General features: G+C 35.0%; 1 protein-coding gene across 1 annotated transcript in view; it reads right to left on the bottom strand.

Moving 5' to 3' along the window:
• LOC123688118 (serine proteinase stubble) overlaps positions 1 to 16,408 on the bottom strand; it is a 66,486-nt gene extending 50,078 nt beyond the window's left edge. Inside the window, exon 1 of the mRNA XM_045627088.1 lies at positions 16,098 to 16,408. The gene's annotated coding sequence lies outside the window, so the exon portion shown is untranslated. The remainder of the gene's footprint in view (positions 1 to 16,097) is intronic.
• Between the last annotated feature and the right edge of the window lie 8,345 nt (positions 16,409 to 24,753).

Here is a 24,753-nt window from a genome sequence, read left to right as displayed (position 1 = left end):
TAGAATTAGCAGCATATCGAGAAAATACCCGCAATCTGAATAAACTAACCGTCAACGACCGACAGTATATTACCTAAATAACATTTCAAATTAAGAAGAAATTGGTCATAGAAATATTCGATCTCTGAAATCATTTTCACAAACCGAGTGTCCTATCTCATTACCCAAAAAAGAAAGTATCAGAATAATTCACTCGAACAAAAAATTTCAAATTCTACAAACAAAAGTTTTACATCCTCATCGCTCGTTACTTGCATCAATAAAACACTGAGTGAAAAGATAATAGTCCAACATCAGAATAAGCGTTGCACCAATCAATAAATATTATAATTTTGTCGAAAACTCTCACCCCATAATTATTATCATTATATTTTCGAGGCGTCCTCATCAACCTTCATTATAGACATCTGATGAATTTCATTCACTTTTATAATTGGATAGGACGGAAGAGAAAATAAAAACGTGAGAAATTAATCCGACCCAGAAAAGATCATTGTAGAGATAGGAATAGCATTTCCGATCATCAATTGATTGACTATTGGAAATTCCGACCATTTTTTGAAGCTCGTCGTCACAAGAACTTCATGAAATTGAAGTCGTTGATGTCTTCCGACAGACGTTGAAAACATGGAATTATAAAATAACATCGAATACTCGAAGTAGTTATAGTATCACTTAAAATTCTTTTTATATGATTCATTCGCATCATACGAATGCTCAGGACAAAATAAATATCAATAGAGAACAATTTATACAGGGTGAGTCAACAGTGATCGATCAGTAGATAACTTTTGTAACTTTTGAGCAAGAAGAACAGTTCGCGCATAAGCTTAAATTATTTCTGACTACAAGCTGGTCCGAATGTGGTGAAACACGATACCACCCGGTTTTTTAAATGAGAATGCCCAATTTTGTATCATAATGATAATCTCCATGCAAATTTTGGTTTCGAAATACCCCACTTGTCATCATTGATCTGTGATACTTTTCAACGTAGGCCAATTTTTTCGGGAAATTTAATGGATATTATGGTTTAAACTGAAGATCGTATCTTGAAAACCGTTCGAGAAATTGTACGACTTTTTTTCATTGAATTCCCGAAAAGCTTTCAAGTCTTCTGCAAAGTTACGGATTACTCTACAGGTTGTCCGAAAGAAACTGCAGTTTTTAGAAATTGTCCTTTAAAAAATGTCAATAAGTCCATTTATTCAATTGGGAAGCCCTCAATATCTGTCTTCATATAGTCTTCATTTTTTGTTGAGACATGTTGTCTAAAATAAATATTTTTCAAAATGCTACTAAAAATATTCTGAACAGATATGAATCTATTGAAAATATTTTGAGTAGTTCGTTCCATGTGTGATTCATCTCAATCTTGACATTTGATTTCATAAATTTGAACAAGTATTTCCGAAAAATTCGTCAGTTTAGGTTCCAAAAGCTGGCACATATTATGTGTCTTGAAAATATTTTGAAGTTTCTTTCAGGTTTTCAGGTGGATATTAAAAGCCATGAAACCATTATTGAAATTCTCAATTGTGTTATCCAATAATCGTATGTGTTTCAGTCCAACTTTTTTGATGAGATGTTTTCATAACCACATCATTTTTTCATGATTTTGAAAAACAAAATACATATAAATACAATTTAATAATAATTTGAGAGAAGCATTGAATTCACTAATAAAACATATAAGCATTCGCTCATGTAAGCTTCTATTTTGCCCTTGGCTTCCACAGAACTATATATAAATGTATATATACAGGGTGTTTCAAATTAAGTCGGCACCATTGCCAACTCCGTTATTATTGATGTTACGATGTCGGTTAAAGGGGCAATCTAGTAGCATTTTTAGTGGTCTTCTCGATGCCGAAAACGAAAAAAAATTGACAGTAGCGTTGTCATAATATTTCATAAAATGATATTTTTTTCAATGGAACACCCTCTCTCTGATTCGTACACACTTTTTCTTCCAGAAGATTGTTCTATGGAAGAGATATGTTGACGACATCATCTGTATATGGTGTGGAACCATCCAAGAATTGAAATCTTTCCTCGAGTTCATCAATTCACTCTCCAAAATCAAGTTCACTTTAGAAATTGCAATGAAAATGGGATTTTGCCCATTACCGATCTTAATGAGATCGAGATCCGAGTCTCACCTGAAAATTCCATAACCTAACCTGAAAATTCCATGAATCTAATTTTTTCCGTTTGGTTAACGAACGGACTTATCGTTTGATACCATTCTCGGCTCAAAATTCGCGACGAAATGATGAAGCGCTCTGTTCGGCTACGAAACCTTCACCAAGCATCCAGTGCACAGCGCAATCATAACCGAGACTGCCCGGTCCCCAAACCACCTGCAAGTCCGTCATTATAAACATTTGGCGAATTTCATTCAGGCCGATGATTGAATAGGAAGGAGCGGAAAATAAAAACACTGAGCGATCCACGAATAATGATCGCCCGGAGTGAGAGCAGCCTTGTTTCCGATCCTTTGGAGGCCTATCACTGAAACCTGCCGCCACACAGGGTGAATAAGCGCAGAGGCGATTGAACTCTTCGACTTCGATTGATCTCCTGTTGCCGAAAGGAACAAGTTGAGGAATTTCAGATAGAACCAGGCCGGTGCAACATTTTTGTGAATCATTGCCCTCTGCCCTGACTCATTCGGGATATTTTTCCATGAAGATATAAGGCGACAAATGACAGATATCGCATTTCATACATTTTTATGGTATCGCTCATTGATGTTGCACCGCTAAGGAATATCGTTCCGAGAAACTACTTTCTTCGAAGGATACTTTCGACTGGGAAACAGAACCGACCGCCAGACCGTTCGGTATCGGAAAAATATTAGTCAGATTCGAATTCCTCGACTAACGTATGTCCCAACATAGAACAGTCATCTTATGATTTGTCATTTTCATGAATCTTTAGTTTACGTAATCGAATACGTCATAATAGCTCATGAATTAGAGCTCAAAGAAGTGTTTTTAATTTTGTTGGTCTGATGCCTACAATAGCTAAAATTGTTCGGATTTGTGAAATCAAAATGTTTCGCACAGAACGATAACTTGTCCTGTAGGTAGCAGAAGTTAAGAAAATTTTACCAAACATAAATATTCCGAAACGTAGACCCTAATAAGTCTTAAATACTGGTGTGTCCACTAATTAGATTTTGTTTAAGATAATTCTGATGACTCGCTCGGCATGGGTGTCTTTTCCCTCTTCTTCCTTAAGGTGGCGCTATTCAAAGAACTCACCAATCAACGGCATCAATTTGAAATTTTCAGTTGTTCTGTGGAAACTTGATCGACTTTTGATTGAACCTCAAAAAGTCATTGACAGAAAAACGACATGAGCACCATAAGAAACGGAAATCAAGGGAAACGGAAACAATACCATTAAATTCCAAAAAGGCTAGTCCTTTCAAAAGTCGCCACTTCAATCTTGAGGTTTTATAAGTGTAAGTGAGTACACCTGTGTTTTAGACATCTCACTAGAGATCTAGAGGGGACATAAAGCAAATCAGTTAATCGAAAGTGCCAAAAATAAAATTGCAAAGTCATTCAGAAAACTATCACAGCGTTACGGTGTCCCCAAGTTTACAGTTTCCAGAGAACTGAGAAGACAAGATTTGGAATATTGTAAGAGAAGGAAATGAACAAAATATACGGCAAATCAGTTAGCTCGAATAGCGATATATTGTCGTGCTTTAAGGCGCATTCATTTTGCAAACATCAAAGTCATTAGGGATTCACGGCTTGACTTGATATTCAAGCTACTTGACTGAGCTTGATTTAAAAGTCAAGTACTTAATTTGACATTGAAAAACTAGTACTTGACTTGAACTTGAGTTGATTTCAAGTCAAGCTCAAGTCAAGTAGCTCGAATATCAAGCCAAGCCGTGAATCTCTAAAATTCATCGTCATATATGATGGAAAGTACTTTACTCTGAATATTTACGAAAATAAAGGAAAGGAGAGATTTAACACCAACAACATCGAAAATTGTGCAGAGAATGAGAAATTCAAGCAAAAGTCCAAAGTTGCTGATAAAGTTTTAATTCAATGCGCTATATCAAATGGTGGACTATCCAGGCCTTATGTGAGAGGTTAGAAGTGAAACTATAGACAGTCAGAATTACATTCTGTTGCCATTTTTTTATATTTTCTTTCAAAACTGTATGAAAAAATTGTGCCGACATTGATATCCGTTATTCGAAAAGTTTGAACAGGATTTTCAATGTTTGCCTGTCGGTAGAAATGTTGAATAGCGTGCTCAGAACTGTGGTATCCTCTTTTCGTCTTCTGCATGTACAGTGCATCCCATTTTGGGTGAGACAGCCAGGTTTCTCGCTTGTTATTTAAGATAGAGCCTTGCGGTTTTCACGTTCCTGTCCTACTTTTTCGTGAAACTCAAGTTGGTCTAATCAGATTTTGAATAACTGTTTCCGTTCAAGAGATACAGGGTGATTTTGGAAATTGATACTTTTCGGACCCCTCCCCTATCTCCGAAGTTACTGGAAATAATGCTGAGGTAAAAACTACGTCTGAATCAGAATTCTGCGTAGAATCCAGTGGCGTAATCATTTTTTTTTCGGGTTATGGTTTTGAAGATTCAACACAAACCTATATTTTTTTAATGGAACACCCTGTATATCATTACTTCGTTGAATTCTTTATTTTTTTCCCTTCTAAATGATGTATGATACTATGTAGGTAGGATGTTCAGAAATGTTAAAAAAAAGCACTAAAACACCAAATAATGATGATTTTTTGTAAATGGGCCATGAATTTCCTAAGTTTCAATAAGAGGATTATTACTTTTGATTTTTAAAAGCAGTAGGTCATTGATGATACAAACATCCTTGTTGTTATTATGGCTACTATGCATTTGGGAGCATTGTTTTATCAAGTAGGCATTGGAGAGAAAAAAACCAATCTGATCTAGCTGTCATCGCTATGAATTATTGTTATTATTATTGATTCTTTGTTCATATAGGAAATCCATTGCCCATTAACAAAAAATCATCATTATTTGATGTTTTAGTGTTTTTTGAAATTTATGAACATCCTATCTACATAGTATAATACATCATTTAGAAGGGAAAAAAATAACGAATTCAACGAAGTAACGATATACATGGTGTTCCATTAAAAAAAATATAAGTTTGTGTTGAATCTTCAAAACCATAACCCGAAAAAAATATCGAGTACGCCACTGGATTCTACGCAAAATTCTGATTCAGACGTAGTTTTTACCTCAGCATTATTTCTAATAACTTCGGAGATAAAGGATGGGTCCGAAAAGTATCAATTTCCAAAATCGCCCTGTATCTCTTGAACGGAAACAGTTGAACAAAATCTGATTAGACCAACTCGAGTTTCACGAAAAAGTAGGACAGGAACGTGAAAACCGCAAGGCTCAATCTTAAATAACAAGCGAGAAACCTGGCTGTCTCGCCCAAAATGGGATGCACTGTACCTCCTTGCTAAATACCCATATCCTGTTGATGGAAAGAATTTAAGATAAAACCAGGCCGGTGCAACATTTTTGTGAATCATTACCCTGTGCCTTGACTCTTTCAGGAAATATTCCCATTAAAATATATGGTGACAAATGACAGATATCGCATAGTGTACATGTTCTTAATACAATATTCTTCTTAAATTATCTATGGTTCTGATGGCGCTATCGACATGAGATTCGGTTCGATCTTGATATTATTATTTTATTTGTATACGACAGAATTTGTTTTCATGGGGATATTGCGTATTTTCTTCAATATTTTTCTTGAAAATTAAATCTTGCAAGAAGCTTAAAATTGTTATTTTATCTCAAACTACAAGACTGAATCTACATTGAATTCGTTGTTTTGAAATTCAGCATTCTAGATTCAAACCTACCCAGAAAATTTCTCAAGATCTCTAGGTTCTTATGTTCGAGAATTATCATGTTTATGGTCGGACGAAAAGACGCGGATTCCTCATCAGTGAATCGAACTTTATCGCAAAGTCATTAACATGTTTTGGAAGGTCTCTTCATTGACCGTAAATAGTGTCACCGTCCTCATTCTCGAAGCAAAATGAGCCACGGATCACACCATATAGTAAATCGTAATGGGTGTAAATATTGAAAAAGTCAGAACCAATAAACAGCTGCAAACACTTGTGCTTGAAAATTGGTCCAAATGAATGGTTTATTCTGAGCCCATCCAAAAGCTTGCAAGTCTACCTTGAGATAGAAGAAGCTTTGCGATCACATGTTAGAATCATTAACAGATAAATAATGCATTCTGGTGAAGATATATTATCTGTTTGTCGCTCTATGTGCCCAAATCCTTGTATAGCAGCCTACAATTTTACATTTTCATCCGATTTTGATGAAATAAAAACTATGGATTTTCCATATATGCATGATCGAATGTGAAATTTCGGTATTCTCTAACTCTTGCTTTCTAGAGATTAGATTTGATTGAATTTAAGCTCTTTCGATTATACGGGTGAGCTTTGATCAACCACAAACCTGAAATTCACGGGATTTCAATATATCACGTTCTATTGGTCTGATGTTCAAATTCACTGAATCTGGTCGTAAGTAATTCAATAGCTATTTACATACCAAGGCAGAAAAATAGTACTTTTCCTTCTGTAGAATTTTTGAGGGAGGAGAGGAAAAGCATTTTCCTCCTGAGGAATGTATACCTATAGTTTTTGTTAATACCTTTCTCTCCAAAATTGTGCGACTATAGTATTAAAATATTAAGTATAATAGTACAATATTAAGTACATGATGCATGGACATTCAAAATTTAAAATTATCAAGTACGTGATGCGTTAGCATTGTGTTTTGATTAGTATTGATACACCAAAGCTGATGACGAGCTGGTGACAAATAAACAGCATGGAGGCTAGGCAAAATTGCTGAGAGATATGTCGCTGAATCGTTAACTAAAAAAAGGGAAGTAGCCAGTCAAATAATTACTGGTCAATTCCCTTCAATTTCAAGTTCTTCTAGGGACCAAGCTAACACTGATATCTTTACTACGGAAGTTGTTCCTTCATCAGAGAACAATTTTGCAAGTAAACACAATAAGTCAATCAGCAAACATAAAAAAAATCACTAATATTTCTGGTGGAAGTGGATTTTCTAGAAATATCGTTTATTATAAATCGGAGAATTGTACAATTAGTATCACTCGTTGAGTTTTTTATTATCCCTTTTATTATTGATTAATTTTATCAATAGAAATAAACGCTATTTATTAATCCTTTTTCTCCATGAAATCTACTCAACGAGGTCATAAGAGACGAAAAAATGTTAGGGCGGCAAACTGGTTCACTACCTAAGGCGGCAATTTGGCTAGTGATGTCTCTAGAGATATGTGAAGAATGTGATTATACCACGCATTTCACATCAGTTCATCTAACTCGATAGTTTATTATTAGCGTCGACCCGCAAATTTAAGAGATTTGGCCAAAATGACAACATTGCAACTGTCTATCCCCTACGATCACAGAAGTCTCATCTTTCAATGAAGTAATAACTCATATGTCAAATTCTTCTTTTTCATTAAGGATATGAGAATATCCAACATCCAAATATAATTAAATCTCCGTAAGCGATTGTACAAAATTTTCTATGATGATTGGAACTTCAATAAATCACAATCAAACGAATACGTTTAGAATATGTTAATCAAGAATTCAAGCTCTGTTGTCGACTGATATTTTTCACCACATAAATTCGTTCGATAACAATTTTAATCTTTATAGTCGATTTCACGTTGAGCATAATGAAAAACCTGCTGCGCTTGTTACTTAACTATCGTAAATACAGTTTATGTGCAGCATTAACGAACAAAAAGAACTGGGGAAACCTGTCGATTTGCGATTTTTAGTGTTTTTTGAAGCTTATCAAGTCTAATGCACCTGTTTGGAGATTATGCTAATGTTGCTCCGTACAGCTTCACTCGAATTGGAGTTAACGTATGCAAAGTGTTTCGTACTGATACTGACAACTATATTCATAGTTCATAACGACTCTACACTATACTCGAAACTGTTGTATTTTTTGCAATGGCCACTGGAGCATATTTCAATTATGCTTAATAACTCGATATAATATTTTGCTGTTTTATATCGCTATTAAGCCATATTGGGAATTTCTAACTGAGCCATTTCTCAAGGAAGTGATTATTTTCAGACATACAGATCCCAAAATAGAATTAATGCCGACGAAATTATATCAACTTCTAGGAAGAGCGTTTAAAAAGTAGGAGATAAAATAGCCAATCCTCAGAAATATTTTATACCGTATAATGTTATTAAGATGGTAAATAATGTGAAGATTCTGACTTTCCAACAAATTTGAAACGTCTTGGAGCTCCTATTTGAATGGGAAGATGTGTCAACATCTCTTAGAATCTACTAGTATAATGATTATTGCTAGAATCCAGTTAAGCTTTTCAGGAAAAACAACTTGGTGAATTAGAGCCCATTTATATAGAGATATAAGTCCATTGGTCAACCCAAGGCCTATAGATGCTGAATGATAAGTTGAGACAGTTTGGATTTGAGAAACCATGACGGTAAAGAATTTGGTAAGTTGGATCGAATCAAATTAAATTTTATTCATCAAAAGATTTTTTTGCACAATCCAGCTTCATCAAAGTATCAGGCAGCAGCTTAATGGAGAAATTTTCGTTGGTTATTTCTCTGAATTTTTCATTTTTTGTAGAATATGACTTCTTGGACATGAAAGCCTATGGGTCCAACTCAATCCTCTGACTAGTTTTTGAGATACGATGTGTAGAAGTTGGAAAACGTCATTTCTTTTAAGTAACATTTCTCATAGGAAAACATTGTAACTCAAACACTTTTACGCGACAAATATTACTTACCCATAATGTAATAATTTTAGACTGGTTTTCAATAAAAATTATTGTAAGAAAGGGGTGAGTTCAACATTATTCAAAATGAAATTCGTTCAGTTCATAATTCACCCTGTAATGAAAAGAGTCGTGGAATTTTCCAATTTTTTGTTATTTCTCTTAGTTCGAGTACACTGTACGAGTAATGTCAAACAGTATTCTCTTTGCTATAAATAGTTTTCGAGATAAACAAGGTAGTATATTATTAAGACGGGCGACCGTTATTACAAAAGTTGTCAAAAAGTTGTATTGAATAAAAATTTCATACAGAGTAACGATTAGAGACACGTTGGCGTTTACTTATTGTTAGTTTGTCATTGCACAATAATGAAAGACCTTGTACAGGGTGTCCCAAAGGCGATACTCATTGAGAGCATCTGAAGAACTATAAGACTCAGAGAAAAAATCCCTCCTCTCTTTTTTCGAAATAATTGAATATCAGAAAGCAGATCATAAATATAATGATTCGTTCTCGAGTTACAGGCTGAAAAATGTAAGTTTGCAGACATTGTGAAGATATCATCTGAACGTGTACATCATATCATTCACGAATATTTGTACATGAGAAAGCTGTGTGCAAAATGGGTGCCGCGCGAGCTCACATCTGATCAAAAGCAACAACGTGTTAATGATTTTGAGCATTGTTTGAAGCTGTTTAAGTGCAATAAACCTGAATTTTTGCGTCGATATGTGCCAAAGGATGGAACATGGCTCCATCATTTCACTCCGGACTCCAATCGACAGGCAGCTGAGTGGACTGCACACGATGAACCGAAAGTGAGGAAAAACACAACAGTCAGCTGGCAGGGTTATGGCATCAGTAATCTGGGATGCGCAAGGTATAATATTCATTGATTAGGTACCTCCAAAAGGGCCAGACAATCAACAGCAATTATTATATAGCGTTTTTGAATGAAATCGTTGAAAAACGGTCCCAATTGAAGAAAAAAGGTGTTGTTTCATCAAGACAATGCGCCATGTCACAAATCAATGAAAATGGGCTTCAAACTGCTTCTGCATCCACTATGTATTCGCCAGATCTGGCCGTCAGCGACTTTTTCCTGTTCTCAGACCTCAAAAGAATGCTCGCTGGAAAGGAATTTAGCGCCAATGAAGTAGTAATCGCCGAAACTGAGGCCCATTTTGAAGCAAAAGACCAATCGTACTACAAAAATGGTATCGAAAAGTTGGAAAATCACTATAATCGCTGTATCGCCCTCGAAGGCAACTTCATATGTTGAATAATAAAATCGAATTTTGCCAAAAAAATGTATTTTACTATGGTAGACCGGGTACTTTTCAATTGGCCTGTTAAAACGCGAGGTATGGAAATCTCTGAAATGTTACGCTTGCTCATAGTTTACTTTCACCCTACACCTACAGAAATAGGCTGAAATTAATAAAGCATCTTTTACGAATCTATCATCCCAAATTTCATATGAATCGGTTAAAAATTACAGAAGTTGAAGGTGTTGCATGGATTTGAGTACACGGACAAAAACCCAAAGAATGCATTCTGCGAGACCAAAAATGTATTTTTTACCTTCTATCGATTCAGGAAGTAAAAATTACGGAGAAATCTGACAAGGCCAAAGTTACTCCTTTGTAAATAATGAACAGAAATATGTAATTTCGATATTTTGAGATTCCATCTACTAATCACCTCAACTGAAATTATCCGCAGATGTATACAATGTGTATTGTATTACATCACGATACGGAGTATGACTTGAATGTTTCATTTTAAATCAGGCAATAATGAGACCATTGTCAATATGGAACATATGAGGAAACACCTATGGCAAATTCAGTTATATTCCGGTAGTTGTTTCTTGATTGAATAATAACTTCTCATAGCTCCCGTACGTACCACGCCCACTCATTATTTAAATTATGGGAGTCTCTGTTCGATCTTATTCTCCTACTAGTATAAGAAGCTTGAAGGTCATAAAGTGTTACAATTATAGGTGTTGATGGAAAACTGAAACAATATTGGGAATACTAATCGATTTCTTGTCGTCTTTTACTGAATTGGATTATCGAACATTTATCAATTTCATTATTTTTTTTATGTCATACCATTTTGTTATTTTGATTTTATTGCTTATTGCTTCCTAACCAATGTCATTATTGATTACATTGCGCTCTTCGGGATTATGTAAATACTTAGATATAATTATTCAAATTAATATAAAATTAGCAATTTTGATAAGATCCCTTGGATGTAATTTTATCCGCAACAAACATAGATTAACATTAATTTCAGAAAGGCCAGACTCAGAAGATATATGCCTGCAATAATTTTCGAAACTAATTTAGCTAAATAATTACAGTTCGCAAAATAACTTCAGTTCAAAAATGCTTCATGTTCCGAGATACTGACTACTATTTCATTGCACTCCAGTTTTTGAAAAAAAAAAATTGTACCCTAAAAAACATTTTTAAATTGCTCGTTCAATTTGTGACCAAAAACTTTTCATGCTTTTTTTCCGTATGAGGAGTCATTTACATACAAAAAAATAAAACGTATTAACTAATGAAGAGCTATACAAGCTGTAGATATAAATGTAATGACAGATTATTGGGATTATCTCAAGAAAAAATCTCATAAACATGGGGCTTCAAACGTTTTGTTTTCGAGATACAGAGTGTTTAAGATTTTTTACAATTTTTTTCTCATAGCACTTTCCTTCACAAGATATTTCGATTTAAATTTGGCATAGTTTTCATCGTGTTATATGCTAATTTTGAATGCAAATCTACAAGATAATAATTTTTCTGGAACAGTTCCCGCTTTTTTCCTATAGAAATCTTTCTTGGTGGATCAATGGTAGCTCAGAAAAATGTACAAAAATCTTTGCCCCAGTACTATATTTTGGTTTCCTTAGTTTGGTTGTGTGTGCTACCGATTTCAAGAAATGTATTTCAAACAATTCTCTAGTAATCCTCAGGAAAATCCAAATTATATGTATTATAAAGATCCAGTTAGTAAGCTGCATTATAAGTTTTGGTACTTATTTATCCAATCTGTGGTCAAGATCAATAGAGATTCGAAAGTGACATAAACTTCACAAAAAAGTAGGACCACAAGAAACACCCTTGTATGTTTATATAACTTTTTTTTTATAATTATCCAAGGAATCTTATATTTTCCTTTGTACCTCCAATTCAGAAACACCCAGTATAATGAATATGATAGATAATTCATTGAAAAAATTAAAAATACGCTTTAAAATTTTTTATTTTCTGTGTAAAAACGTTGCCTCACACGGGAAAAAGGCATTCAGGATTATAGGTCACAAATTAAACTATAAATTCAAAATTTATTTTTAGTTTGAAATACCTCAGATATTTCGCTATGATGAATATACAGATTCATATATGGACTCCAAGGATGTCCTCATTCTTTGTTTTATTTCTACGTCCAAGGGTGCTATTGGCGCATAAATTACGAGTGCCTACTGAAAATCTCTCGACTCACGTGAGTGCATTATTTTATTATTTATTCTTTATTTTAATTCTATGACCATTCAACCATAACATCTGCCCAAAGTCGGTTATCTGAAAACTTTCTTCAATAACTCCAAGACATAAATCAACGAATCGAAATGCAGATGGTATTGTCAGATTAATTATTGAATCTCATATATATCGCCCGAAACTTCTCGGTATATATATATAACGTTGATTTTAATGGCTTCGAAGAAATTATGTCTTATAGAATTTACGTTGGTTATGGACCAAAAAGTTGTAACAATAAATATTACGATAAAAACCGGCTTATAGCTTGTGTACTCCAACACGCAGCTAAGTAACGTTTTTCAGTCGTTACACAAATCAGATTTCGAATAAATCTATTTTTCTTGTATCGAAGGCATTGAACGCATAGGAGAATGCATTCGACGTCTGATTTATCGTAGTTATAGGTGTTGTCATTAATGATTATATCTCCGTGAGATTTTTTTTCGATGGTGGAATGTGATTGTGAAGGAAGAAGAATAAGAACATCTTTCAATATTTATTTCTATGATATCGTACTTGCGACGTATATGAGAGAGAACGTGAAGCCGTAAGAGTTTATAATACCAAATGCGTCTTCATAAATCTAGTGATGTCTGAAAGCTGACTATAAATGTAGTTTTGCTGAATAGTAAGAAACCAGAATGAAAAATTTAAAAATTTTGCTGTATTCCTGATAAACTTCTCATAATGTTGCATATTCAGTGAAGTTAATTCGTTTTTGATTTCGTCCATCAATATAATATAATATATAAAGAAAATATGCTGATAGATTAGTTATGAATTAAATGCTCAGATTTTTATTCTTTATTACCATTGTTTTCGACCAAAATAGAGGTTGTAAGCTTAAAACCAGGATCCAATCTACCTGTACTTGAAAATTCATAAAAATCAATAACTATAAACCCGAATCCAAAACCCTGCAATAACATGCTTCTCTCTCAAATTCAATCCTTAGCAGCATTGGACAGTATCAGAATCAGGATGGGTTATGGCATATAGCGTTTCTATCTAGTGACTTGAAATTTTCATTCTGAAAAGACGGAAACATAAGAGCACAAAAAACTCATGAGATTGCTTTTATTGAATTTTTAGATTTTAATTTATGGTTATTGTTTGTAAGTATCTCTAGCTATGGAGTATGTTGAGTTACGTTTGAATCACAAGACACAATACCTACTACAAATATTGTACTTTCGGTTTGTTTTTTGATAATATTTTATTATTATGCGAAAAGTTCTTTCGCCTAAGTTAATTGATTCTTTGTGAAATGAGCATTCATTAATTGGCTGTTGTTGTCGGTAAACAAGTTTTTGTTTTTCAAGGCTCTAATGAAAAATTGAACATTTTACAACTTCACTCAATAAGTTCCAAGCCTGGCGCACAGATAGCACTGCCAATGCCATGCCACTTTTTTCTCGATACTACCAAGCTTCGGAAAATGCGAGTCAGAATTTTGTAACATAGACTTGGATCTAGATCGAAATATTGTAGATATAGGGACGCTACATTTGTTGTTATTTGAAAAATGGAGAAATACGAGTTAAGTATATTGTTTAAAATTTGTTTTCTTATGGGAAAATACTATGCATCAAGTGAAGCAATGTTTTTGATAAGTTGTTATTCAGACTTTGCTTCATCGACAACATCGGTGAAAGGTGGTGTGCTGACTTCGTAGTCGAAGAACAACCGCTGAGACAATTTTTTTGAGAAAATACAAAAGAGTCCTCAAAATGGTTTTGAGTTATCTTAAATTGAAATTGCGTGAGGTAGCGGCGATGCTGAAGATATCAGAAACCAATTTTTTCACTACTGTGCTGGAGCATGTACATGAGGAGGCTTCCTCGAAATATGTGCCGCTCTTGCTCACCGCTGTTCAAAAGCAGCTACGCATCGTCGATTCCGAACGCTGTTTGGACCTGTTTGAACTAAATAAACAGGATTTTTTGCATCGATATGTGACAGGTGATGGAACAGGGATTCACCACTATACTCCTGAGTTAAAGAACGCGTTGGTTGAGTGAAAAAAAGTCGGTGAATCCAAAGGGACCAAAATCGCGAACATCAGCTGGCAAGATTATGGCATCCGTATTTTGAGACGTGCATGGTATAATATTCATTGACTATCTTGATAAAGGTGTAAACATCAACAGTGAATTTCACATAACGTTATTGGATCAATTGAGTGTAGAAATTAAGAAAAATTGTCTTTCACCAAGCCAATGCTCCTTGTCACAAAGCCATTGTCAAATTGCGCTTCCAACTGCTTGACTAACCAGCTTATTCTCCAGATCTGGCCACCCAGTGATTACTGGCTCTAAGCAGATTTCAAAAAATGCTCCAGGGAAAGAAATATAAGGCAAAGACGAATATTTCTCCAGAAAAGATTTTGAAAAGCTAGAGAAGCATTAGAGTACATGTATCACTCTTGAAGGTTACGATATTGACGAAAAAAGTTGGATATTTATGAAAAAAATTATTTTACTGGCACAGTTTGGTTAGGCACTTTGAATAAAGTGTTATTGACATCATCAGAATTTCGAGTATTTTCGATGAAGCTAAATATAACCTCTTTTTTACACTTTATACTTTTGAATATTCAGGAAATATGAAGAGTACAATGGTTAATATAATGAAAAACCGAGAAGGTATTCGCTAACTTTTCCGCTCAACTGAGCGGAAAAGTTCGAAAGGACCAACATGTATTAAGGATTTCAAGATCAGCTGAAACCCCTAAATATTCAGCGCATTTGAGAAAATGTTCCCTGGGAATATGCACATAGTTGTTAATTCAGAAATCAATTTTACATCAAATGTCATCGAAACATTGATTAGTTTTACAACATTTCAAACCCTCAAACAAATGTAAGAAGTATTTTTTTTCTGTTGTTAGTATAAAACCCACTGTTCAATTATGTTTTTAAGTGAATTGAACTAGAGTTCAAGTATACAAAAACTGAGAAATTTTCGAAGTCTTCAATATATTAATTCTAATAAATAATGGTTTCACGTCTGTAAATTAATAACATATCAAATTAATTTCACGGCAGTCAGACAATTTTTCAATTCTGGAAAAAGTACCTCCCCGAGCGGGGCTCGAACCCGCAACCCCGCTCGGGGAGGTACTTTTTCCAGAATTGAAAAATTGTCTGACTGCCGTGAAATTAATTTTAATTTTTTTTGAAATTTTTGTTTTTTTCTTTATTTGTATTTTGTTGGGGGTTGAGTGGAGTAGCCTTGGCTAGACTTCGCCCAAAGAATTTGCCAAATAAAGAAAGAAGAATTATTATTATTATTATTATATTTTTCCAAAAATATTTCCAAATGCTTATCTTCAGAAATATTCAAACTTTCTATCGTCAATTACTTCTTCTTTCAATTTTTCTCCATGAAATTACTTATTCGAATAAAAGTAACTACTACCTCCATATCTACATTCAAAAGCTGCGTTCTTTATTTACCCTTAAAGAAAGCGAATATCCCGAAACCAATAAACAACATCATCAAACAAGGTTAACGAAAGTACCAACAAAGTGTTAAATCGGATGACCAACTCTTCGCACATCAACAACAGAAGCGCGTGTAATATTCCAAGATCTCCGGAAATAACCATCAGCCAAAATCAAAAATCACTCACCAGTAGACAAGAACTTTCGTTGCATACCAAAAAAACCAAAGATCAGAACATCCAAAACTCCCCCTTGTAAAATCTCAAACGGGTTCACATAAACCTACTAACATCCGAAAGTTAACAATTTTCAAATGAACACAGTTCGCGCTTCTGCAACACACGGAGAAAAGAACAAGAAACGGACGTGTTCTTCGGCTCGCACGTACCTATATGAATGCTGTTAACGACAATCGGCTACTGACTGACTAAAAGAGCACTTGATGGCACACATCTCCCCGAGACAAGTGGGTCACTCTCTCCCAGACACACTGTGTGCACTATGTGCCGTGATCACTGATCTGATCGCAGCACTGTGATAACACGAGCCGGAGGATCTGTAACAATCGCTCTATGATCTATAGGAAGCGTCAGGAGCACACGCTCCTGCCTAACGACCAATTAACGGAAGTTGCAAGAAAAAGCGAGATTAATTAAACGTGTGAGTTTCTACATGCTAGAGAAAAGACGACATTGGTTTCTTCGCTATCGATCGAATTGGTCAAGGTTTTCTTTTGCTTCCGGTGGTTTTTGGTTGACGGGGTACCTCAAGGGTCTATTCGGGGGACCGTTGTCTTCTCCTCGTCTCTAGAAGACGAGTGAAGGGTGGATAGGGTTAGTAGAGGATCTACCAATAAAAAGTTTCATTTTGAATAGCCCGTCAACTGGTCACTTTAAAAGCTATTATTTTTTTGTCGGTTGACAAGTAAAATCAATGAAAATACTGAAAATGGAAGCTTCTTCAACAACGCATTCATATTGTTAATAATTAAAAAAATGATGAAAACCCAGGTTTTCGATTCCTCGTCGATCTTGAAATTAGACATTTCCCAGACAACATTACACCTTATTTTGCCTAAAAAGTTATGTATTAAAGCTTTTAGAGTTCAGTTAACACAAGAACTCTTCGCTGATCTTGAAATGCATCGAAATATCCGGATTTTTATCGAGAAATCACCTTCAGTAATGAGGCCCATTTTCACCTCGGACGCTAAGTTATTAAAGCAAATTGTCACATTTGGAACTCGAAAAATCCAAAAGTGATTGTTGAATAGCCTCCCTATGCTCAACGTGTCACTGTTTGGTGGGTTTTTTGGACTGCAACTGTGTATGGATTGCACTACCGAGCTATTATTAATGGTTTCTTTATGACTGGAATTGGGAGATATTGATGTGGACGACTTTTTTTCATGATGGCGCTACATGTCACGCAAGCATCGAAGTCATCACAATTTTGGAAGAAAAGTTTTCAGGCCGTGTTGTATTTCGAAGGGGTGATCACAATTGGCCACCGAGATCTTGTGACTTAATACCTTAAGACTTTTTATTTGAAGATGAGATCATGGCGAACATTCGTTAATGGTTCACCTTCCTTTTTGCAATGAAATAAATATCCATTGATTTCACCTGAAATATTTTTTTTTGTTAATGTCAAAATGAAACCTTCTATTGGGAAACCCTTTACAATCAACAAATAGAGAAAGAAAATACACAGACAACTAAACATCAAAAAGAAATTATCACCAAGAAAACATAATATAAAGATATATATATCACATTCGATATATTCTATGTATCATAAAGAACCAGGCTACATAAAACTTTTTCACCTTTACAAGAAAACTGTTAACGACAGCTTTATGAAATTCAGAGTTATTGAATTTTGGCAATACGAAGACTCGAGCAATCTGCTGCTTCTTAAAACTACTTAATGGGATGATCTAGGAATCCCTGATTCTGATATCATAGCCTTTATAAACCCTATACCATAAATTATATATTTTATCTATAAATCAGTAATTCAAGCAAGAAAGAGGATGAAGGAAACTTTAGAGATCTTAACGAATCTCTACAGCAACTTGGGTTAGTAATTAGTCCTATAGCTCTTCTGTGTGATTTGAATAACCTTTCAAAACTACTACAATTTTCCCATACTAGTATACCACAACTCGCGAAAGTGAAGAGGAAATATATTTCTTGCTAGCTCTGAGCACAGAAAATCAGCACGAGTGCCCCATTTGAGCTTACGAAAAATATTCTTAGGGGATCTTATTTCAACTTCCAAGATGAAATCAGATCATCAATGAACATTTTTGCTCAATGTCCATTAACGGAAACTGCAAGAAAAAACAATATTAAATGAACATATGAGATTCTGAATCAGTCCTTCGAAGACGGAGTACCCCAAAGGTCTATTCGGGGAGCCACAATATTCTCTTCATTTCTAGGAAATGGGTACAGAGTGTGCAGATAGCTCTTTTCAAATTTTTTTATCCATCTTGAAGCTTTGTACTCGTATCTTCGACAGATTGAATTAGAAGTCAGTATTTGAACCTTGATGAATCTTCCTATTCAGTTATCAATTAACATAAATCATAAAAAACAATATTTACACTCGTATAGGTTTGAAACATACTAAAAACTCATTGCTTTTTTCTCGTTCTTTTGCTATCAGTCAAATTGGTTGAGTTTTTTTTTAGGAACTTCCGATGAGACGCACCGGAGAGAAAATGTCTGAAATAAGGTTTAGAGAAACCACGATTTCTCCTTCGTTTCAAGAAAATAGTTGAAGGAAAGTAGGGGGATAAGTAGTCCAACGAAGTTTTTTTGAGCACTCCTTCCCCGGTCGGATATCATTGGTCACGATATTCAAATTTTGAACCAGGAGTAGTCCCAAACGATAAAGTAGGTAAGAACAGATCGACCGAATTTGGATTTTGTAGGTAAAATACAAGTTTGAAGGCTCCCATAAACCAACGCGGCAAATTCGAAGATTCGAACCTCATCTGAGCCTGGGTCCTACTAATTTATCATTATCTATTGATAGTTTAATAATCGGTAACCCCGATTATTATTATGGGGAGTGATACGATACGATTCGAAGAGAGGGAGATAAGTCCTCAATCGGTAGCCTGGATATTGGGAATTTAGTCGCTATGAGGAGGAATCCCGGGAACGAATCGCGCGTTGTGCGTAAGTAAATTTTCCAAGAATGGTAATTCTGCGTCTATCGTCCGAAAAAATTCCTCTAATATTCAAGGTCACTTAAGTGATGCGCCAAGCATTCCTCATTTTTTTAAATGGATAAAAAGTTAGAGGATACCGGTTCAACACTAGATAAATCAAAAACCAGGCTTCCAAGGTAATTGAGAACGGTCTGTTCGTGATGATCCCGATTCGGAAGCGTGCAAGTGCATTGAATGTGCATAAATCATCGATACACCGCATTTTGCACAAAGATCTAAAGCTACACTCCTATAAAATTCAATTGGTGCAAAAATACGAACCTCAGGATGCCATTCAGATAATTCGTGAACCAGGGTCTTCAAGAGTGATGACATTCTAACTAACTGGTCCCGGCGAAATTATAGAGTTCGACGCGTTGCAGCAGAGTCACCTCTCCACCATTGTGTGAAATGGGGGTTTCTTAGGCAGAAATAGCTGGATTGACTAATTGATCTCGGGACGAAACACCATAATCCCTGGGGAGATGGCTCACTTATACAAACTTGGCTCGAGAAAGACTAGGTAATATATCGAATACATTCATTGAAATACATTCTACAGTTCATCATCATACTCTTTATAATTCCGGAATTAAGAAATTTTGAATATTTGTAGTAGTTGTCATCAGATTTTCTTTTATGATTTTATATATTCAGTGATATAGATAAACTTCTGTATAAGTGTTTTTAATCAAATTCATAGTTAATTCAATCTCCTCTCTCATCGATGTTTTCTTATCGGACATGATAATCTATTCTTTCAATTAAAGGTTTAATTACTAATACAAAACTGGTGTTTTCTCTATGAATCATTCACAATGTGTGATCACAAATATAGGCTGAGTGCATATCGAACACTCGGAATATGTAATGAATGACAAAAGCATTAATTAACCTCACTCACTTCTGAAGAATTAAAACCATATGATTTAATAAACTTTATGAAATGAAACTGGATATGAATTATTCATAATTCGGAAGATTCCTCTCTCTTTCTTCAACCTAGAAAGAGATTGAGTGACATTGACGGATTGATCGTAAAGGGAAATTATAACTGCTCTCTAAAAGGAGGAAACTGACTCAGGGTAATCGAGAAGCAGCTTTACAACTTGAATTTTTTTTTTCGTTCGCAATATTTCGCTCAATCGGGCTTGTTGAAATGAAGTAGGATGTACAAGGTGTCTCTCGTGAAGTTATAACGGGTGTTTTTTCGACGTCAAAACGACATTGACAGAAAAATGATGTGAGCGCCGCCATATAAAACGATGCGAAAATCAAAAGAAAAGTGACACATAGCATTAAAATTTAAGAAGGCTGGTCCTTTAAAAAGGCGCCACTTAAATCTTAGGTTTTTTGGGAGTAAGTGAGCACACCATTATTTTATACATCTTAGTAAGTAAGACATAAAGTAATAACGGGTGTTTTTTTCGAAGTATATATAACTTTAAGTTGGCATTATTATGTTCAAGATGGCTACCGGTTTAACAGCTGTCAAGTGATTTATTCTCAGTTTAGTTTGGCAATTCATCATGAATAGACTCACGCCTGAACAACGCTTGCAAATAGTGCAATTTTATTTCGATAATAATGGTTCTGTGCGGAATACGTATCGCGCACTACGTCCATTAGCGATGAAGCGCACTTCTGGTTGAATGGCTACGTCAACAAACAAAACTGCCGCATTTGGAGGGAAGCTAATCCTCAAGTGTATGTCGAAACACCGTTACATCCAGAAAAACTGACTGTTTGGTGCGCTTTATGGGCTGGTGGAATCATTGGTCCGTACTTCTTCAAAAACGATGATGGCCAGAACGTTACAGTCAATGGTGATCGGTATAGAGCCATGATTACTAACTTTTTCATTCCTGAATTGAACAACCATGATGTCCAGGCACTGTGGTTCCAACAAGACGGCGCAACATGTCACACAGCTCGTGCCACAATCGATTTATTGCAAGACACGTTTGGTGACCGCCTAATTTCACGTTTTGGACCTGTGAATTGGCCTCCAAGATCTTGTGATTTAACACCGCTAGACTACTTTCTGTGGGGCTATGTAAAGTCTTGGGTCTATGCGGATAAGCCACAAACCCTTGACCATTTGGAAGACAACATTCGCCGTGTTATTGCCGATATACGGCCACAAATGTTGGAAAAAGTCATCGAAATTTGGACGTCCAGATTGGACTACATCCGAGTCAGCCGTGGCGGTCATATGCCAGAAATCATATTCAAAATGTAATGCCACAAGATTATCTTACGGATAAATAAAATTCATGTCAATCGAATAATCCATCGTTGTTTTATTGCAATTAAAAGTTCTATAGCTCTAAAAAGAAACACCTTTTTTAATCGGAAGAATTTCGATAATTGAAAAAAAATTAAAAAAGCACTGGCGTTGACACAGGGTTCTTCGCGTGATTGTTCCAATTAGTATTTATGTAATTTTTGAAGTTGCATTCAATAAAAAGCTATCACTTAATCAACTTGCACTTTTTTGAGTACCGTTTTTCCGAACAGAGCGCTATATCTTTTCGTCAAGATGTCTGAATTTTTTTACTTTTGAACCGAGCATGGTCTCAAACGACTCACTGATGTCCTCAAATTCAATTATATACATCCGTCCAGTACAGTCCGCTGTAGACATGATAACTCTCAAACGAATGGACATAGAACTTAAATTTTCGAGGTATGTTCGTATCATCAACCCCGCGGTAAATTCTACAGGGTGTCCCGGGGGTAACTGTACATACTCTTACCAGAGGTAGAGTGAGTACGGATTGACTGCAAAAAATTAATTTATGCCTTTCCTAAGAAAGCTACAGGGTGAGTTTGTATATTCATCGAAATAATGAAACCATCATCAGAACCAAACTTATTGGTGAAATTTATTGAAACTTAGGATGTAATTGACACATGCAGAGGTCGAGTCAGAGACATAATCACGTACCAGAATTAGCCAAAATTCGAAGAGAATAATGAAGAAGAAATTTCAATAATTCAATGACAATAAATCCAATCGATTTGGAATTTTGCGTGGTAATATAATACCAAGCTCCGTTCAAAAATTTTGATCAGAACGATAAACATTCAAGAAAAGAGTTTATATTTCAATGACCGAATTGAAATTTTACATGTAGATATACAGAGCATGCAAATCTTATCTGCTTACTTTCCCATACGGTACAAATGATGTTCGAACCCACAGTGCCCCGTCAGCAGTCCCAACATCACCCGAAGCTCGGCTCGTGACAGCTTCAATAGATTTCTGGCGTAGGTAGGTGAAATCATCATGAATTTCTTGGTCTGAGTAAGTCCAGGAGTGTTTGTCCAGTGGGTTATCCTGTTATTCAACTCCCATTGCTGGACCGCAGCCTTATATTGGTCTTTTCCTAGCCCACAGAAAGGGTCAGGTCGAACAGGTGATAACCTTGATGGACTTTTTGCAAGTTCATCGGCTTTTTCGTTTTTTTTTCAACACCACAGTGCCCTGGTACCCATAGTAGAGTCACTTTATTGCCTCTGACCAGAGATCTCAGCATGATCTGGCTGTCCGTGGTGATGCGCCACCTTGAGGTTCATTTTAAGACACTCCTGAGTGCATACGTGCACAAAGCTTAAAATTCATATTCTCCAAATTCTCAGAATGGTCCAGAAATATTTGATTTTTTTTCCATTTCCTTTGGTTCTGGAAAAACATAATTTAGAACGGCCACATTCAGTGAACCCATAGTCAGATTTTGCCCCCTAAAAATGTTACGTTTAGATTTTTTAGATTTAGGTTATCGTGCTTACAGACAAAGGACAGAATAATATTTGAATATAGATTCACGTTCATTGAGTCAAATCTTATCGTTTGATACCGGTTAAGGAAACGAATTCTCAAAAAAAAAAAAAAATGCATGATATTTTCGTAGCGATAAACGAGCTATTCAGAATTCAATCAAGTGTATGGACCATCAGTACATTCCTACTTGAATGTTGCGATCAGAAGGAAAAGACAGTATTTGTAGTGAAAACCTTAACAGCGCCACCTACTAATTCCAAGCAAAATCAATTTCACCTTTACATAGATTCCTGCAAACGAGAAATTCCCAAATAAGTACCAATGAATGAAAAAATAAAAAATTCCCGAAGTTTTTTCTCATTTTGCATCATATTGTATTATTATTCATACAGGAATGATTCGTTTCATTTAATGATTAATAAATGTAACAATTTTGAAGTATAAGAATATACAGGTAGGTAGTTTCAATAAAACCACTAAATACTTGCTGAGAAAGTAAGATAGTATTTTACTGAACCAATATCATATTCAAAAAAAAATTCTTCACGAACAGTGGAATTCAATAAGAATCGAATTATTTTCGATTTTCTTCCGCCATTATCGAATTCCTAAGATTTATTGTTCCGTCGAGTCGATGCATATTCAACAACACAATTATTTTTCGAGAATGGACTGATCCTAATAACCCAAATCAACTTTCGTTTTGAATTATCATTTGTGTTTATTTCATTATAACGGACAACAGCATGTTATTAAAAGATGAAGGTGTTAATTATTCATTCTCCTACTGGCTTTTGCAAGGAGAAACCGAAAATTTAGACCGGAGATATATTCATGAAGATCATTAACGAATGGAGTCCGAATGATAGGCAAGTAGAGAAATACGAATAAAAAGTCATTGTTTAATCGATTGTGGCACTTGTGTTCTAATGAGAGTTCTAATAATCTAGTTTGTTTTAAATGAATAATTCGAATTAAAAATGAAACGGAATTTATACTCATTAACATTTTCGAGGATTTTTTCGTAGCCCTGTGATCTTATATTAAAGTGAAGCAATGAAAACGGTTTTTTTAGAATAAAATATTGTTTATTCTACAGATATAAACAATCCTTCGACTTCCTAGCTCAAACTCCTACAAATGACACTATTTCAACAACTTTTCGCGTTATGAGGAAAGTATGGAAATAAATTGATACTAATAATAAATGAAGCTGTTGTTTTAGAATATGAACAACTTCTACGATGTTTAGGAAAGTACTGGTTTCTAGTTTTCGGCTTTTGAGCCGGGATCGTCTTAAACAATGAGGTTCTACTCAGTGGTGACAAATTCGAAGCCAAATTCAAGTATGTTCGTCCTTCCGGCTACAAACACAGTAACTTCCGAGTGAAAAGAGACTTGAGACTTTCAGAAAAGGTTCGGATCTCAAAGATCGCAGTTGAGCTTATTATAATGGGCAAAATCTGAATTGAGATTCCGTAGATATGGTAATTCAAAATTTAGTTTTCTTGTTAATTTAAAACTGCAAATTTATATTCGGACAATTTCCAGCTTCATCTGAATTTCACGTTAATCGCGTAATCAGAATCTTAGAAAATTTGGGAATAATATAAAAAAAATTACCCTTTATTCTCATGACTACAAGTTGAGATTTCGAATATATATATGAAAAAGCAATTTCAAATGGATCACATTGTCAGATGATATGTTATATTATTCAGTTCTCAACAAGACATTTGGTAAACAGTCTTGGCAAATCAGCATCTCAAAATGTAATATCAATGTGTTAGAAAGAAATGCATAAAGAATGCCAAAGGTCAAACATAGAGCAACA

The sequence above is a fragment of the Harmonia axyridis genome, chromosome 1 (assembly GCF_914767665.1).
Source record: "Harmonia axyridis chromosome 1, icHarAxyr1.1, whole genome shotgun sequence".
In the NCBI taxonomy this organism is placed as follows: domain Eukaryota; kingdom Metazoa; phylum Arthropoda; class Insecta; order Coleoptera; family Coccinellidae; genus Harmonia; species Harmonia axyridis.
This window is presented reverse-complemented; position numbering and strand designations above follow the sequence as displayed.